Source organism: Anas acuta, chromosome 1 (assembly GCF_963932015.1).
Source record: "Anas acuta chromosome 1, bAnaAcu1.1, whole genome shotgun sequence".
Lineage (NCBI taxonomy): Eukaryota > Metazoa > Chordata > Aves > Anseriformes > Anatidae > Anas > Anas acuta.
In genome coordinates, this window is record NC_088979.1 from 178483981 (window position 1) to 178504024 (window position 20044).

The window sequence follows — 20044 nt, forward strand, 5'->3', positions numbered from 1 at the left end:
GTGTTGCTTACTTGAGTTGTCTGCTGATTCTGTTCTTTCTGAATTGCCTTTTGGGGGGGAGGGGGCAGAGGAAGGGAAATATTCCTAAGTATCTGTTTAGCTTTGGCAATATTACAGGCCTTAAGTTTTACTGGAAGTAATGTCAAGTGCTTATTGTTGTATGCAATAATGTTGATGCACTTAGGTGCAAAACAATGGGTCTAGTTCAAAGAGATACACAACTTCAAAAGCTTTTAACAAAAAGTAAATTCACACTAACTTCTGTTCACATTCATTGTTCACATTAATTTCTTGTTCACATAACTGAGGTTATTGCTGGAAACCATAGGTTATGTTTTAAGACATGGGACAGGAAGTTTTGAATTCACAGATGAGCCGTGAGAATAGTTGGGTGCTGAGAAACTGAAGTGCTTTGTGATCCTCTGAGTACAGCAAATATACAACATCGGCATGAGATATATATTTGTTTGCTCCCTTATGTCTCTTAGGAATCTGATGCATCTAGGTGTTTCTGGTATGGGGTAGCCAAAGTTTAATATATGTACATGGGCACAAATGGACAGTTGGAAAGAACACACACTCACAGTGAGGTCAAGTGTAATGTACAGATGATGGAGGGGAGACAGATACTGCCGTGTGACTGTGATCAGGAGATAATTAGGAGCAATAAATAGTTCTAAGAAACAAAGAAAGGATTTACGTTCCCGTGGATAATGCTTCTCATGGTAGCTGAAAGATGGGCAAACATATCGGAGCTTGAAAACAACTGTTGAGGAGGCTTCACTCTGTCACTGCCGTAAGAAAAATTATTGGCAGTTGTCTTTTTTTTTTTTTCCTTTTGTATTTTTTGGCTATTTTATCCTGGAGGTCCTTTTGTTCTATTTATCTTTGTAAGCTAAGAATAGAACCCAAAATCTTCTAAATACTTCGGGAATAAAAGTGCATACTTTGCAGATGAAACTTTGAACTCTAAGTATGAAAGTTGAAGTTCTGCTCTTAAGAGTAGAACTTCTTTGGTAAGAAAGCCTTTTAAGTACTCATTATAAAAACATAGTTTTCAGGAACAGTTAATTCTTTGCAAGAGACGACATAAAGAGGCAGTTAGGCAGCTCTGTTTGTCATGGCACTACCAGAGTGTCTTACTTGGTTTTAACTCTTTGGATTATAACTGCCAAATGAAGACAGTTTCATACTAGTAGACAAGTTTGGCTCTGTGTCATTATCAGTATGTCTGGGAAGGAAAAGCCCAAGTGTACCTTCAGGTTGTCTTTACTTTTGCATGTCTTTATGTTCAGCTTTGTATTTCATGTAGCTACTGAGACAATGTAGGTTATGACTCCAAGCTGAGTTTTCTTGAGAGTGGAGTTGCGTTCTTAGCAACACAGCTAAGAACAGGTAGGCTGTGGAGAATGAGTAGGTTTGTACAGTAAAACAACTTAATAGGAATTGGTGAGCAGAAGTGGTCTGGGAGGTATGCAATGACATGACTGAGACATGACTGAATTAGCAATAGAGAAATTATTTGGTGAGCCATCCTCCTTGATAGGTGCAAACAAATTGTTATTTATTTATGTATTTAATTCTTGGCATTTTTCCCTCGTATCTGGATAATTTTGCAATATTTACATGCAACCTTCCAACAAGTGTCTATACATATAAAGTGCATATGGTAAGGTGTATTTATTTGTAGGTACCTATTATTTTATTTTTTTCAGTGCCACCTCATACATTAATCCTCATACCACCTCATACATTAATCATCATTGTGGTTGCATGTTATAGCACAGATAAATACTTTTGAGGAGTCTCATATATGACACATGCACATTCTCCTCATGAAATCCAAGAGCTGTGCCTGTTCTGCAGAGCTGTGTGCACCCATTTATGAATGCAGCCCTTTTCTGAATGATTTAGTGTGGGTTTTAACACCACTGTTACATTCTTTTCAAGAGTTAGTAAAGGATTTGAAATACAGATACAAGTTGTTCATGTTGGCATAAAGGAGGATCTATGGAAGTCAATTTAATTAGAGCTATGACTGCTAGTGACAGCAGACAGATACCGTTCTGGGGAGTTGTTAAAGCATATGAACGATGCATCGAGTTCATTCTTTTTAAGTTGTCGTATTCAAACTCCTGAGTGAACTAAGAGATGTTGTTTGTTCTTTATTTTTTTCTCTTTCCCCTCTTCTGCCTCTCACAGAATAACACACACTTCCAATCTTTTTGTCTGGCTTAAACCAAGCAGTAGAGGGCATCAAAAAGACAATTTTATCACTAACTTAATAGGGACATGTGAGAACCTGATGTATGGCAGCAGCAGTCAACCTTTTCCAAGACCCCCTAAATTCACCAGATTTCATATATGCTTCTAGCACTCCCCGAAATTTTGAAATGTGCCTAGTGACCAAAAATTAGAGACAAAGTAAAATGCTATTGGGATTATCGTTAAGTCCTGCATCATTTAGCCTGTTGATAACTCTGGCTGGGTTAGCACCAAATTTAGCACCACATTCTGCCTCACATTTGGGAGAATGCCCCAAGCACTTAACTATGGGGTCACCTCAGTGCAGACCTTTTCATGCCAGCTGTTGAATGTAGGTCCTTGTGATTAAGTATGTCATAGTCAACCTGAAATATTAGGCAACTAAAGCCTGGTTTTGAATGTCAGCTTTTCCACTACAAAAGTTGTACCACAGGTGTCATTAGCTGACTGCTCAGTGAGTAGGGTCACGCAGAGTGGTGTTCAGTGATTTCACTCAGATCAATCCTGCAAACGGTTTGCTAAGTTAGAGAATACACTTGTGAAGCCTGGAACATCCACTTGCACATGTTGCAACTATTACCCTACTGCTCTGAAATGTCAAGGCCAAAAATGCCTACAGCGCGATACTTTTTGAGTCTGTTTTCACTCACTTCTTAAATAAATAAGCAGAATGGCTTAAGAATGGTACTTAACAAAATTAAGTGTACTACCAGAGAGGTCCCAGAAGTAGGTGTTAAATTGAAAACAAATCATCCAAAGATCATCAGTAATCCAGAAGTGAGGGAAGGGAAGGGAAGGGAAGGGAAGGGAAGGGAAGGGAAGGGAAGGGAAGGGAAGGGAAGGGAAGGGAAGGGAAGGGAAGGGAAGGGAAGGGAAGGGAAGGGAAGGGAAGGGAAGGGAAGGGAAGGGAAGGGAAGGGAAGGGAAGGGAAGGGAAAGAGGTGAAAGTAATGAAAATAAGGTGTTCAATGTCTTTTTTTTTGTCTTTTTTTTTTTTTTTTGTCTTTTTTTTTTTTCCCTATTAACAAAATAATGGACAAATGAACTGTAGGGAACAAAATCTGAACTGGGTGTAGTCTCAGATTGTGTGTTGCCACTCTCCGTTCACTGTTTAAATCATAAAAACCAGGTGGTTTTACTTGACACCTAGGGTCAGTGCCTTCTGCACTGTGCCACCACTGAGGAGCACTGCAGCGTTTGCTGTTGCTGTGAGCAATCACAACAACAAAAAAAAAAGATCAGAGTTTGCATTGCCTCCCCTCCTACACGTGAAAAGTGACCCAAATAAGAGGATGTATCTGCTACAGATTAAGCCCAGCATTGTTCGTACTTGGCTTCAAGCCCAGCATTGTTGTAGGAAACTTTTGTACCCAGTTTATAAGACATTAGTCAAGCTTCATATATTTATTAATTTTTCATTTATAAAAAATTAAATAAAAAGTAACATATCACTGAAATAATAAAAATATTTATTGGTTGCCCTAGATGAATTTTTCACATGAATCGAGTCTTGATTTTTATTTTCGTGGTGAAAGGTTCGCAGCAGCCACCTGATGTTCTGCAGTCACCCAGCAGATGCCGTCTGTGGTACGCTGAGCACACGGGGAAGAGGCAAGACCCTGGGAAATGCTGAGCGGAAAAAAAGAAGACTTGAACTGAAAGAGAAAATAGATGTTCTGACGCTTTTCAGGAAGGAATAAGCTGAGGAGGGGGCTGTAAGTCCAGGAATCTGCGTGGGAGTGGAACACAATATGATCACAAAACTGGACAGAAGGAGGAGGCTCAGGGGAATTGTTTTAGAAAGATCATGAGGAGAGTGGGAAAAGGGAAGAAAGTGAAATGAGCTCAGAGAGATAATGCTGAATCATGGAAGTGGTCTGGAATAATTTTGACACTATAAAAAGTTAGAAAACACAAGATCTTGAGTTTAGGGATCAGTTTGCAATAATCAAAAAAATCAAGATGTGAGACAAGCAGAAGGCAGGTGATAAGGAAAGGTTCTTCAGCGGTGCTCTATGCTACCGCTGCTGCATTCTTGTGATGTAACTAAAATCACATCAGTAACACCTGTACATTGATTAATAGATGTACCCCATTTAAAATAAAAATAAAAATAAAATATTTGTAGAGTGATATTGGCCTATGTTCTATGTTGAAATTCGCAGTCTGAGGTTAATTTTATGACACTTCTAGGAAGTGGCTCTGATTCTGAGGAATCTGGTCAGGAATATAACACAGGACTAGCGATAGAAGGCATTTGAAAAATGAGTAGATCCCATGTTTTCAAACAAGCAGGACACTAATTATTAAAATTTTCCAAAACCTAAAGGCATCCAGCCCTTGTACCAAATGTTCATGAAATGGTAACACTTTACTCCAGCAAAACAATAGCAAAAGTATTACATGCCTTTTAGCTGTGAATTCAGGGTTTGAGAGTTTGTAAGATTTAAGTTGAAGAGGGGTTATTAACCCAATCCCCTGCTCGCAGCAGGATAAATTTCAAGGCTATATCAAGTTACTCAGGGTCTTCTCCTGTGATAGTCACAGACCCACCTATGCCAACAATGGGTGCAGTTCAATTCTTTGGATCTCACAGCCTGCTCTGGTTTTAACCATCACATAGCAGAAAAAGGTGCTGACCAGGTGTTATTTCTCCCTCTGGCTGAGGTCATTGCTCTTTTGTGTCTTCTTTAATTAAGCCCAAAGCCCCCAGTTAAGAGTTGCAGCTGGATCCTAGGACTCAAGAAGCATTCCCAAGTACCTGAACCAAGGCAGCTTAGCTCCCAGGAGTTTTGTGATTAATTAACAATCTCTATTAATTATTGAGCTATATTATATTACGCTGCAGCACTTGATCCCTTATAGACTTTAGAGAATCTAACTGGGAAACCATACTTACAAATGTGTTTATGACTTCTGCCCAAGTCTGCATCTTATTAGACAGCAGAGAACCCGTATGGGAGAGAACTCCCATCTGAGGTTTTTCTGTTGTTTGGTACGTAAACTCTGACTAAAGCATTTCCCGTGGTTAGGGAATTCATTATATCTTATTTGCCCATGTGAATTTTCTCTGGCCTCTCAGAGACTGAGGCTCAGCATTAGCAGACAAATCTTGTTTTGCAACTTTGAGAAAACTTGTAGGAACTTAGTACGTGTTAGAGCTCTCTCCTGCTGCCAAGTTTTGTTGAGGTTACAGGAGGAACTCCTCTGCCTCCCTGCCTTGCTCTCACACACACATTCCCACATGAAAAATGCACCCATGGCTCTGTCTATCTGAAGAGCCTTTCTAAAGCGCCTTGCCTGGCACATTAATGGGGTGCACACCCTTTTCAATCTGATACTAGTAAGCTTCAGAACAGGCTGAAAAAAAAAAAACAACCACGTTCAGCATTTTCTACCAGTGTGTTTTTGTGGACTGACCCTCTGTTCAGCATGCTGGTTATTTTGACACAATCTTTTTCCATATTTCAAATTCTGGACCTAAAATACAAGTTCTGACAGCTAAGATTTAGGTGTCTGCACCTCTATGGGGTCCCCAGCTGCAAACAAACAAGTTAGATTATATAGGAATGTGACTCAATGGAAGCTGTTGGGGGCTTAGCTGTTGTTTCAGTTGGATGCAGGTCTTTGTCAAGGAAAACATGAAGAAGGACAAAAGAAGCCATAGTTTTCAAGTTTAACAAGCTTTTCCAGTTTAAACAAGCTGGGAGGCATTTTATAACAAATAATTCTGAAAGTGGATCCAGGACAGAATTTGGGATTAATCGGTAAGAATGAAATCAGTAAACAGTTCCTCAGTTCTTAGAAAACATTTTAATGACCTTCCAGAATGTGAAGCCAGAACACTGTGGGCAGAATGCAAACAGCATCTCTCTCATTCCAGGAATTCAATGCACATTTTTAAATCAGAAAATTCTCTATATGAAGTGCATTCAGATTTTTTTCAGACTGCTTTTGTGCACTTGCATCGATTCCATCACTTCATTTTTTGTTTTATATGTTGGCGGAATGATCTCTAAAACTGCATATTCCTTTACAGATTTCTTACTTACAACAAACAAATGGACCCTTGGCTGCTTCCAACTCAGTCATAATGTGCAACAGCACTAATATAAGCTGGAATCCTTTTTCTGTAATACTTTCTTCCTCTCTAAAGGCATGATTTAGTAGACTGCAGACTATGACTAGAAAGCAGAAACAGTTGACATGCCATTCTAGGCCTCTGTTAAATGCAATGGGGCATTGTCTAAATTCCTTGGGCATTCTGTTCCTCAGCTAGCATCCCATGTAAGCTGGGTGTAATAGCAACATCACAGTGGTATTTTGAGACTTGGTTCACTTTAGCTGGTGAAGTTTGTTGAACTGTAAATTGTATAGCTGCAGCTGTTACTGTGCAAAAGGTCTTAGCATTTTTTTTTCTGATTTTTTATATATTTTCTTCTTTTTGGCATTCCGATACAAAACTGCCAAACAGAATCTGAGGTTTACATTTATGAGGCCTGTAATCATTCCATGAAGTTCAAGAAATCTGGCAGTGATCTGGAAAATTTAGGAGGTAATAAAAGGTTACCAGCAGGAATGCGGAGTTGCCTTGTATGGTAGCAGAGAGAAGAACCAGTGCATATTTCGATAATACAGTGCAGCTCTTGTCTTTGGGGTGGGCCTTGATTGTATAGCTCTGCCTGCATCTGAAATGCATGGCAGTGTAAACATTCCTCTAATAACACAGGGGTTCTCTTAAACATTTGTAAATAGTTCAGAAATTTTGAGAAACAGGGTGGAGCCTGGAGATTGCTAAAGAAAGAAGCATTATTCTCATGCTTGTTGCACTCGCTGTCCCAGCCCCGGCTCTGCTGTTAATGTAAACCCCTGCCACTTGCCTTCAGGCGCAGTTGTACAACGTGCATCTGGCCAGACTTGGACGGCACACGCTGTTCCAGAGCTGTGCCGCATCCAAACCTGCCCCAATCCGATACCCTGCTCTGCAGATTTGTTTCCACTTAGAAAGAAAAGGAGCAGTACCAGCTGTGTGGTTTGAAGGAGATACTGTTTTTTCACTGGTAGTACTTATGGTGGAAGAGGTAGAGGTGGGGAAAAAAAAAAAAAAAAAAAAAAAGAAAAAAGAAAAAAAAAAGATTGTAGAACCAAATTCTGTAACATTTTTGCTGGCTTTGACTATGCCAGAAGAGCAGTTTTGTAGTATGATGTGTGAAGTCCACTGAGGATGGGAAATTCTGAACATCAGGCATATTTGCATTAGTTAATCAGTTCATTAGTTAATTAGCTACATTAGAATTAGTAATGAAATTCTGGGGAAAGATAATAATACCGCACTTACTTTCACTGGTAGTTACAGAATTAATGGTATTAAAGGACCAGAACTTCTGAGGTATCATTCTGAGGATGGCTTTTCTTCCTTTCACTGCTAACCACATACAGAAAACCATCAGCTTCTGTGGTCTCATTTTTTTAAAATGAGGATGTCAGCCCTAATGCTTCTGGAATATTCCAGAATTGATTAAAAACTTTGAAACAATGTGAAGGTGGAAAGAAAGAGTAGAAGTTCTTCTGCCTGTTTTCTCAACGTTCCAGTTTCATTCAACTCTGTGGAGTTTTTTCTTGACCAACATTACCTAACTCACATACCTGAATCTTGAAGCTCTCAATATACCCTGCCTCTCAGCTCCCAATGCTATGCATCTGGGTTCAGGTTGCAGTTTCTTGCATTTCAGAAATACCCTGGTGCCATCACTGCAGGTAACTTTCACTACTTAATTCAGATGATTGTACTTGCACCCTGGATTAACTACAGCTATTTATTTATTTACCTTGTGACATTAAATACATACATATACATATATCTTTTGATCCAAAATTATGCAGAATGGTCTTGTTGAGATTGTCTGCTTCTAAGTATTGTTTGCTGTGGTAACACCATTAGTGCTAATCATTCAGAGAAACTCTGCTGGGTGAGAGACCTCATTAGTGTAGGGAAATTTATCTACACGTTCTTCATCTTTCAAATCCATAACAACATGTTCCCACTGACACAAGCGCATGGGAACAGGGAAGGATGTGGAATTTAAGACTCCCATCTCAAAGGAGTCTGCCTCTGTTGGTAATACGTGGTGGTACACAGGTCTCAGTCCCATTTGCTGAGGTAACAGGAAGAGGGAGCTCCAGGAGAAGGGCCCCCTAGAGAGTCCTGTAACAGGACAGGAATTAGAAACCTTTGAGGAGCGTCAAAACCCCACCCCAGTAGCTACCACACATCCTTCACTTCACATGGCTAAGGATTAGGCAGTCATCCATAAACAAAGCAACGGTGGATAGGGGTAATCCAATATCTATGAATTACTGGAATCTCCACTTCACATAAAGTGCACAAGAAATGCAAAGGTGTATCTTTAGTTTAAGCACTGTTCTTTTACACCAAACCAGTGACATCATTTCTGCTATTGTTAATATTGACCCCTACAAAAACAAGACTCAGAAGAAGAGTTGAACCTGGCCTGCTGCAAATGCACAAGTCTGCAGCCACTTTAACTGCACAATAGCTCACATGTTTAGGAACAATTTCTTTCTTTTGTGCTTAAATCAGAAAATGTCTGGGAGAAGAATTTGCTTTTCTAAGAACAAAAGGCCCAAAAGCCCATTTTCCAGAAGGTCTGCATGCAGCTGACTCTTTCTCTTGTATTAAAACAAAGCCTGGTAGATGCTCTTCATTATTAGGGCAGTGCAGCAGCTTGCTTACAGCATGACGTGGAGGCTGCATGCACTCTGCACCTGGAAGAGTGGCATAAGACCATTTGGAGATAGGTGATGATGTTACAGGTTGCCAAGAGAAGCTGTGGATGCCCCATCACTGGAGGTGTTCAAGGTCAGGCTGGATGGGATCTTGGCCAACATGATCTAGGAGGTGGCATCACACTAGTCAGGGGGGTTGGAGTTAGATGATCTTTAAGGTCCTTTCCAACCCGAGATATTCTGTGAATCTATGATCTGGTGAATAATAGAGGAAGACTGTGCTGGGAAGAAGCCAGAAATGATTTCACGTTGCCTTTGGGTCCCCAAAATTAGCTGTCCATGAGTCTACCACACCACACTAGGTATTGACTTAGAAGGAGCTAAGGGAAGTTGACCAAAGCAGAATAAGTAAAAATTAAAAATTAAAAAAAAATCTGCTGAACGGAGTGAAAGATGTGGAGACAAGTGCTTTACTTCTCTCTCTGGTCATTTTTATTTAGCAGCCTAGGCATGCCCTGACATTAGATTGACACTTGTATCTAAGCCCTCAGCAAAGTTAGTATTGTCACATACACATGACGAGTTAATTAAGAGCAAATTTCTATATTTTTCTGCAAATTTCTGAGGTCATGCTTTTCATCGTTTGCTCTGATATATAGGCATGGAAGAAAACATCTATAGACCTGTGTTTTGTTTCACTCTACTTCTAAGCCTCAAATGTACCAAATGCTGTATGTGATGGCTGCGGCCTATTTGCATCAGAAGGGGCATGAAAAAACAAATTTCTGAATTGCAATGTTGAGAGTGGGCTGTAACCGTCCTCTCACTGCAAGAACTTCTTTTTCTCTGCTAGGCCGCATGGGCTGGTGCTCCTTTGCAAGGCCAGAGCTGTATGCAGGGTTCATTAAGAAGAGTATACCCCAAAGCGGTCTTCTTTATTGATTTTTTTTTTCTAATAATGGCAGAACTTAGGTGGTGGAAGGGTCCTGCAGGCAACTGCAGCAAGTCTCCTTTGCTCCCACTCTTTCGTTCAAAATGGTGGTGATGGCTGTTAGACATCTGCTGGAGGTCCAAACTCAGCTCTCTGCATCCTGGAGCAGGCCGTGAAACTGACAGATCTGCAGCACATCTAAGGCTTATCAGAGACACCAACATCCACATTTTACATATCAGGATAAGGTGTCCTCTTTAAACTAACAGACAATGCTTCTTAACAACAAATAGATCAAGGTGCAAATTGCCTTCCCCTTTGTGCAAGAAAGTGATAGAAGCGTAGGAATTGGTCTATCTCGTGATAAACTTCTTTATTTTCTGGTGCACTTATCCAACTTACTGACCAGTCAGCACCTGCCACTTTAAGCAGATATTTCTCTTCCCACCGTGAGTTGGAAACTAAAGATGCAGGCCCCGTCCTAGACAAGACTTTTCTCAGAAAGGAGCTATCTGCAGCGAGGCCCAACAAACTCTATGAGTCATCCTGGACAAGCAGGACAGCTACGTTTATTGTGGCAACTAGAGTCAGTGAGGCAAATGTAAAGCTCTGTTGTATAAAAGTTGCAAATAAGTCAGTATGTAATACTGAGTGAAGTGTTTTCTTTCCTTTGTTTGGACTAGATCTGTAATAGTCAAATAGTTTAATGAAAGTCAGAACTGAGCTGCTTAAGCCAACCCTCTTCCTTGGCCTAAAACAACAGTAAAGTAGGCGAGAGGAGTATTTTACTCTTTCAAGACATTTTGGAAATTAAACTGAGTAGCTAATAAGTCAAAATCTATTTTTCTGGAAATTTGTCACAAACACAGTATGTTTGTTTTGGCAGAATGATAACACACAATGCTCAATGCGTTCAAAACCAAGGCATGACATTATTAAGCTGCTTCTATTTTACAGTTGTGATATGTACCCAGGCAGAGTTTAATATCTCAGACACGAAACACAATGTAGTTTTTGCAGGCCATTTACCTAGATTGCTGTGAAATAAAACTGTAAACCGTGTTAAAGACCGCATGAAAAACACTTTTGTGCTTCTTAGACACAAAACTTCAGTGAAAGCAGTTTACTTGTCAGTTTACAGGCAAATTTAATGGACTCAAAAAGGTGCTCTGTGTTCATGCAATATCTTATTTTTTCCATGTGTACTTTATACCTTGCCAGGAAACAACCAGGCATTAATACTGCAATTAAATAGCAAAATGGGTAATGCTGGAGATTATGGGCAGCTAACTGATGTTCTCACTGGCCCTCTGAGTGTCTCTTCCCACGGACTGTAAAGGAAATTTGGACTCCTAAATTTACATGTCCTGAATTGCACCTGAAGTAGATGCCTAATATGGGTTTAGTAGATCATTAAGTAAATTTAATGACTGTATGTGAAATCTGTTCCTACTTCAGTGTCTGTGCTCAAAACATTTCTGTCTTTGTGAGAAGATCCCTGATGAGAATAACTTTCAGATGCTCAGCGTTCAGCCAAATGTGAGATGTCTGAGCTCTTTTCTACACCTTCACTTCCCTCTGTAAATACAGCAGCACAGATGGGTGATAAACAAATCCTTTCAAGTCTGGCCCTCACATTTCAAAGCTGCAACAGCCCATTAAAGCAATGATATCAATAGGAATTTTAAGTCCTAAACACCATTAGAGATTCAGTGTTTGATCCTGAAAACGGATGAGCACTCTGGCCCTGCTCCAGCGAAACACTTAGAAAGATTTATGGCACTTTTCTTTCATTTAAGTATAAGCTTGCTATTAAATGCTTCACTGTATTGGGTGAAAACAGATGCTTACAGTGTAAGGTTCATTTCACCTAATCTCAGCCATTTAAAAGTAAGGTGTCAAACTGAAGCTAATCATCAAAGCTCAACGTGGTGCTGAGGAGAGAAGGTCATTATGTGCCATCTATTTTAGACCCTTATTTCTGAATAGACTGGAGTGCACCCCACATGTTGCTCTCATTCTCACTCTCGCATGATCTTTATGATACGATCTTCATGATATTTAGGTAAGAGTGGACACACGACTTGCAGAGAGTCAAAGTAATTCATGTTAATTACCTGTTCATTTCTGCAGGAGTTGTACTGACTTCAAGTTCATTGCACATTTTTAATGGATTACATTTAAAACATGAAATCTCATTAGATCAAAATGTTGATGTAATTTTCATACAAAGTTGAGACCTGCATATATTTGTTGTCACATATAAATAGAAAGAGAATACAAAAGTTATCTGTCTCCGAAACTATTTTTTTTTTTAATATTGCACACAATGCAGAAATACAAGGGGTGAGGTCACTTGGTTACCAAAATGTCAGAGGAAAAATTTCTTTTCTTCCTATCTATTACTGCATCTGCAGAGTTCTGTCACACCCATAGTAATAATAATAATGATGATAATAATAATAACAACAACAACAACAACAACAATAATAATAATAATAATGTTTCTGTCTGCCTCTCTGATAGAAAGAGTTCAGGCAGGGAGATGTAGCTGCATGCTGGCAGTGGAACTCTTATCTAGATACAGAGTGGCAGTTAAAAATGGATTAATAATTTACTCAGTACTTCACTTTTCACATATTAAAATGTTTTCACAGCTAATTGGTCATAACTGAAGCTAAAGATTCCCAAAAAGGCCAGCACCAGTATTGTGGAAAACTCCATATTTGATGTTTGCCAAAGACCTCCTTGTGTGGTCCTGAGATTTTCTGAATGCTAATAAAAATCCTTAAAAAAGTGATAATATCTAATGTCTTTTTCTCTGGAAGAACACTCCGTACTGGAAGGAAGACACAGAAAGCTGTGGACAAATTAATCGTAAGAAAATAAGATGAGTAAAATGTGGATAAAAGATGTAAAATTTCACTTGGTGCATGGATATATTTGTAACTTCAATGCCATATCAACAAAATAAAACTTTTATCACAACCTTTACATAATATCTTTTTAAGGTACCCATAGCAATTTAACCATAGGTTCCATCAGGCACAAGTGAGTACTTAAATGCCTGTCAGTTGAACAACAGTGATTGTTTGGTCCTGGCTCATCACAAGGATGCCATCAAACTTGCTCAGCCAATCTCCATGGGTGATATTTTTATAAACCTGTTTTCCTTTGTTCTTGCAATGGGCTAGGAAGGAACATGGAACAGTCACTACCAGTTAGTTGATAGCTAGTAACATCTTGCAGTAAAGAAGATGAAAGAAGTTAGAACTGGGAACCTGAGAACCTGAAGAATTTCTGGATAATTCACCAATGAACTGCATTTTTTGACAGGGAAAAGGTAAGACTACAACTCCTTTTTTTTTTTTTTTTTTTTTTTTTTCCTGGAAAACAACTATATTACAGTGTAATTATGCCCTAGACTTTGAGCCATAATTTGATTAAATAGTATGAATCCACAAGTTAGTCTGCTGAAGGAATGATTCATGCAGGGATAGTTACTTGAATGAGCAACTCCTACCTGAGGCTTCAAGAAGAAAATTGATTTGCATCCTCTAAATTTTTTTAATCATAGACTTCCTCATGCTGAATCAAGATGGAAAATTGAAGTGCCACTTACCTTTTCTTTCTTATGTTTTCCCAAAGCTAAGCATGGTGATATTTAAAATAAACTTCTAATTTGTGGTAAAATTGGGATGATTATTTTCTCAAATTTGGCATATGTTTTTACAAGTCATTGGGATTGACACATATTTCCTCTTAATATATGAACACAGTGTGTTTTATTTTGCTTCCATACTATTTACATCAGCTTTAGGACTTGCTTTAAATTACATGGCAATATGGTCATGATGAATCTACTAGTGCATCCTTGTTTTCAAGGGATAGCTCCTCTGATCATTTAGACATCTGACATGACCTTACATGGATATTTAGCATTTCTGAATTTAAGACCCTTTGTACATTTTAACTCATTCTTTGGACATCAATATAAACTGAATTTTCTCATTAAGAAGAAATGTTAAAATTGATGTATACCCATCAAAAAACATACTGTGCTAATTATAAAAGGTGGTGAATTGCCTTGCAGTATGGTTGGCGTGCATGAACCCAGTGAGGTCACTGGGTTTCCTTGTGAATGCAGGAGTCAGTGTGGGATGCAGGTCTGGGACGTAAGTATCTGTTTGCCTAGGAAATGGATTTAAAATATTCCTGGGAGGGCTTTCAGGCTCTACCCAGATGAATGTGTTCCATCCTGAAGATGGATAATACTGATAACACACAGATGTTGTTTATTTGTAGAAACCCATTTCTTAGATTTTAGAACTATCAAGGGCATACAGAGGAAAAAATATTTTCCAACGTGGTGCAGCCTACCCTTGCTAAGGAAGCATTTGACCCCTTCCATAATGTTTGAACCAATGACTCACGGATAGTCTAATGTGGCTAAAAATGTGCAGAATTGCTTTGTTTGTAGGACTATTGGATTCAGGGAAGATAATTTGAAAGTTCTGCAGAAGTTCTCTGGAAAGTTCTTGCTAGACACAAAGACTAACTAACATCTAAGTGAACTTCCAACAGCTGGTGGGTTAGATCTTAAGCTGCTGTAGGTAAGTGTCACTCACAACATTACAGGCTTGGGACAGTTGTAGGTCGCATCAAAAGTAAAAAGTATTTAGTACAGCATACTGTCTCTGACAGCTACTAAAATCAATATCTAAAGAAGAATGCATGAACAAGGAAAACAGAAAATAGTTCACTGAAATGCATTTTCACATAAAATGAAACTCACTTTCCTGAGATGAGTAAGGGTGTGTTGTTGGGCTGAGTGTTTTTTTGCTTGTATTTGGCAGATTTAATGGTTTCTTACCCATGGACTTTTCTGGTTTCCTCATAATGTATAAACATTTAGCATTCACAGCATTCTGTGGCAAGTAGTTCTCAAGCTGAGCTAATTTGTGAAGAGTAAGAGTTGTGCTCTCCTTTGTTTCACACCTACCTCCCTAAACCTAGAGGCAAGAATACTGACAGCAGTGACAGTTTATCATGATTTCAGCAGGACCAGGGCAGTGATCTTCCCCCTGTACTCTGCTCTGGTGAGGCTGCACCTCAAGTACTGTGTTCAGCTTTGGGCCCCTCACTATAAGAAGGACATCAAGGTCCTTCCAGAGAAGGACTACAAAGCTGGTGAAGGGCCTGGAGCACAAGTCCTCTGAGGAACGGCTGAGGGAACTGGGGTTGTTTAGTCTGGAGAAGAGGAGGCTCAGGGGAGACCTCATTGCTCTCTGCAACTGCCTGAAAGGAAGCTGTGGGGAGCTGGGGATTGCCTCTTCTCATAGGTAACTAGTGATAGGACCAGAGGGAATGGCCTCAAGTTGTGCCAAGGGAGATTCAGGTTGGAAATGAGAAGACATTTCTTCTCAGAAAGAGCAGTCAGGTATTGGGTCAGGTTGCCCAGGGAGGTGGTGGTGTCACCATCCCTGGTGGTGTTCAAGGAAAGGTTGGACGTGGTGCTTAGGGACATGCTTTAGTGGGTGACATTGGTGGTAGGGGGATGGTTGGACCAGATGATCTTGGAGGTCTTTTCCAACTTTAATGATTCTATTATTCTATGATTCTATGATTTTTCACAGTGAGTCTTCTCAAGAAAGTGCTAGGCTTTGCAGCTGATTCAGCTCTTGTGCTGGTGATCACTGTTTCATTTACAAGTGGAGCAGCCAGGGTTGGTTCCCAGCTCTCCTGCAAGCTGTCTCAGTGCTGTCTTGGGCACTGGCCATATATGCATAACCAAGCGATGAAAGAACGGGCAGTTTATGTTTAATTTCCATGTTCGTAAAAATAATTCTTTTTCCCCCATGTTCTGCTTGTCTTATATTCAAAGACAGAATGATTTGTCTGAGATAATGTTTACTTTTATCTTAGCATTGGTAGTTCCCCAAATCCAGTGCAAGCTCAAATAAACTTTGAGGTTGACTTTAAAATAGTGACATTTAAGAATTGAAAAAGAAAAATCTGTCTTCTTTTTATTCTGTATCTGGTTTCAAACTCTGAAGGTTTTTATGCACAGTTCTGTAAATTAGAATATTTTCTTATTAAGCAATATTTAAGACTCCTGAATATCACAAGAAAACAGGAAAAATAGCTATAAGACACTAAAAATCTTAACAGTAATAATAAAAATCACGAATACTACTAAGCTCACTTACTGTATCTTTGCCCTGTGCCTAACACAACAGTAAACTGATACCAAGTACAATTTTATTTTACCATGTTGATGGCAGCTGGTCTCAGGAGCATTATACTTCTGAGGAAAAGAAAGTGGAAAAGCAAAGTGCAGTTAAGTGTCTCACAAGTAATTTTCTTCTTGGTCTAGTTGAATTCATGATAATTTTACTTGCAACAGGAAATTCATAGACCACATTATGAAATTCAATAACATTTGCTTTGGGAGTATTTCAGCTGAAGCCACATTAGAATTGTGATCTCAGTGTGTATCTCTTCATTATCAACATCACAGCAAAGATTTTGGGAATGTGCTCTATGTAAGTTCTTCAACATAAGCATTACTCTAAAATTTTAAAATCAAAAGTCAAAAAAAGGGAAAAAAAAAAAAGAAAAAAAAAAAAGCAAGCTATATATTTGAGCGTGATTTGTGATTCAGAGATCCCCTTGTGGCTTCAGCAGACATGGAATTGATCTTTTGGGTCAAATCCTATATCTCTGGATTCAGATCCACAGTTACAGTTTTACATCATTTCACCTTTCATTTATTAGATAAAAATATAGGGGTGAAAGAGATCTTAGCAGATCACTAACTCATTGTCTGCTATTAAAACTATTCCCAGTGGATGATGGTTTAACCTGTCCTTACAGATCCCAATGGAGAGGAATCATTTGATATAATTCATTGACCACACATTGCTAAGAACAGATTAATTTTTGCTGGCAAACACTTTCAAACTGTAATAGTATCAAAATCTTTGTAAGATCTGCTTAACGAAGAAACTGCATGAGAGCTTTCCTTGTGATGCCCTCATTCCTTCTAAACTGATCAAGCATTTATTCTTTATTTATACCTAATAAAGATTTTTCCCTATCTCAAAGTTGAAGCCTTTTATTGTGCAAGAAAGAACTGATGTAAAAGAAGCATGGGATACTCTGCAACGTACATACTCTTCAAGTATGTAGCTCAATGACCTCTAGTTTTCCAATTTTTCTTCCAAGTATACCCTTCCTTGACTGATGATGTTAATAAAACAACACATTTATGATCATCACACTGTGGCCATACAGAAATGCAGTCAGGAGGACAAGAAGCCCTTCCCTTTGGATGCAACATTCAGAGCCCACTTACTACCACCACCAGTGTTGGGTGCATCCCACATGCACTGAGCCTATCCCAGACCTGCTATAAATTTCTTAAAGTTAAGAAAATTTAATGAAAATTTCTTAAAATAAAGATGAAAAAAGCTCTCTTTTTGACTTCACTGTTGGTGAAGTCATTTCACGTCATTCAAGTTAGCTCAGGTTCACTGAGCAGTAAGAGTTTTCAATGTATTTGAAACTTTTATTGAGCTAAGAGTCGAAGGGAAAAATATTTTGAAATAACCATCTTTGAAAGCCATGTAACAAATGCAGCTGTAGCGATGAATAATACTTGTTGGCATCCCCTGAACATATTGCAGATCATTTACCGGCCTCAGCAAAATGTTTACAGAGTGCCAGAACCAGGGAGTGAATTAGCGTACCTTGTGCTGGTGAAGCCATTTTCTTTGAACATAATAAAAATTTTAAGGAACTGCATGAACTTTCCTTATCTGGATAAGAAACACTAACCAGTTAAATATTTCTGAATAGTTATTCTTAGCTTTTTATAACTTCTTTCAGCTCCACTGTCACTTGGCAATCTTTAGATGCATTTTAGATCTGTTGTCCAGATTGCTGCCCTTGAGTTGCTTACCACAGTCCCTGCCTACCATCCAATTTTTTTTTCTGTAATTTGCATGAGACTTTTTTTTGTAATCTGGCAGGATGAACTCTGTCCAATAACAGATAATAAGGCATGTTGCAAAACTCTCTAATTTTTGTCCAGCAGGAGCTTAGCAGGATTATTTGAGGAACTTTAAGTGCCTTGTATGTTATGTGGTTATCAAGGTATCTGTTAGAGGGGAGCATTTTGAGCAAGAAATCTACTTTATTTATATTTAAATAGTTAGAATAGTTATGGCGTTAGTCTGCTAAGGTAAAATAATTCTTCAGACCAACTGGGATAATGTAACATGTAGCTATAGCCCAAGCAGCCAGCCAACCAGAGCGTGATCCTTTATCATAGTTTTGCATTGTTCTTCTAACTGCGTGATGCCAAAAAATAATAATAATAAAGAGAAATCCTTTGTTCCCTTTCACTGATCTAGAAGGTCACAAAACAGACAGTTCCTTCTTGATTACACTAAATAAATAAAAGCCTGATTCACAGAGGGGAAACAATCATCTGCCAACTGCCAAACCCTATAACGGGTAAATCTGCTTTTGCTTTGTGAGCCAGAGTGATGAGTCACTGAGTCTATGACTAATACCAGCAAGAATTAAAATGTACCCACTGAAATACCCTCCTTTTGTGCTACAGCAGGGTTACCCAACAGCAGACCCCGGTCCAACAGGTGCTGCTGGGGAGCAGGGAGCCCCTGGCTGCTGCTGGCCAGAACTGAGGGACAGCTCTGCTGAGGTTACTGACATGCATTGACTGTATTCACAGGCACAATCTCAGCGTGGGAGCTGAATAATTAGGTTCTTCGTTTGGGAAATTAGCCACTGTGCAAATAAACAGCCTTTTCTCCTCTGCCTCTCTGTTAGCTGCCTTCAGAACATGCCACAAACAGAGGTTCCTCCTGGAGCTCTGGAGAAACCCGCCTGGAAGATGAGAGGGGGATATTGAACAGGAAAAACTGAGGAGGCTGGTGCAGGGAAAGAAGGGGTTTTGATATAAAGATTAATGTTTGAATATGGGTCTTCTTTTTAACTTTTAACTTTGGGTTAGCTCTGACGTAGTCTGACAATTGAACTCAATGACCCTTGTGGGTGTTTTCCAACTCAGGATGTTCTGTTCTGTTCTGTTCTGTTCTATTCTATTCTATTCTATTCTATTCTATTCTATTCTATTCTATTCTATTCTATTCTATTCTATTCTATTCTATTCTATTCTATTCTATTCCTGAGAAACCTACATTCCAAGAGGCTTTTGAAGGCTGGTTGGCACGAAGTGATTGTTTAGTATCTTGAAAATGATGTAAGGAAAATGCATTAAAATTAAAAAAAAAAAAAAGGGGGGGGGGAGAGAGAGAGAGAGAGAGAGAGTTGATCATTCATTTCCTTTTTTTAAATGGGTGAATTTGCTCATCCATTAAAGTCACTGATAAAATTCCTGGTGACAGAAACTGTGCCAGGATTTCACCAGATGTACTCATCCCCCAACTGCCTATTTTAGTACCTCATCAAAATTATCTAATTCTCGAAGATTTATGTTTTTAAGTACAGGACTTACCAAGACACATCACAGCCCATTAGAACATTTTCTTCATCAAGATAAGGAAGACCTATGCCTTTTCTTATCTCACCATTGCTACATTTATTTCCTAGAACTAACTTGCCTGAATCCTCAACCCACATACTCTTGGTCACCTGATAACACTCGGAAATTACATGGATAAAAACACCTAAACTGAAAAGTTTGTTAAGGATCAAAATAGTTGTCAATCCACATATAAACATATACATCATCAGCCAGGCAGATACCTTGAAGTATGGACCCTCTGCAGCAAAACCCATCATGGAACTGAGCCCCTAAATTTTATTTATTAAAAATTAAAAGAAAGCTTCACCCCAGATTCAGTTAATCCTCCAGTTATTTTATTTCAAATAATTTTGATGGGGATGTCCCAATCACAAAAAGAAGCAAAATAATGCTGTAGTGAAACACTCAGTCATGATCATGGAAGAATGTAAATACTTGCAGACCTTTTTAGACTCTGTATGGACCTACAAAGCAGAAAAGTGTCAACCTGCTTCCAACCAAAATAGTTTCAATTGCTATTTAAAACTC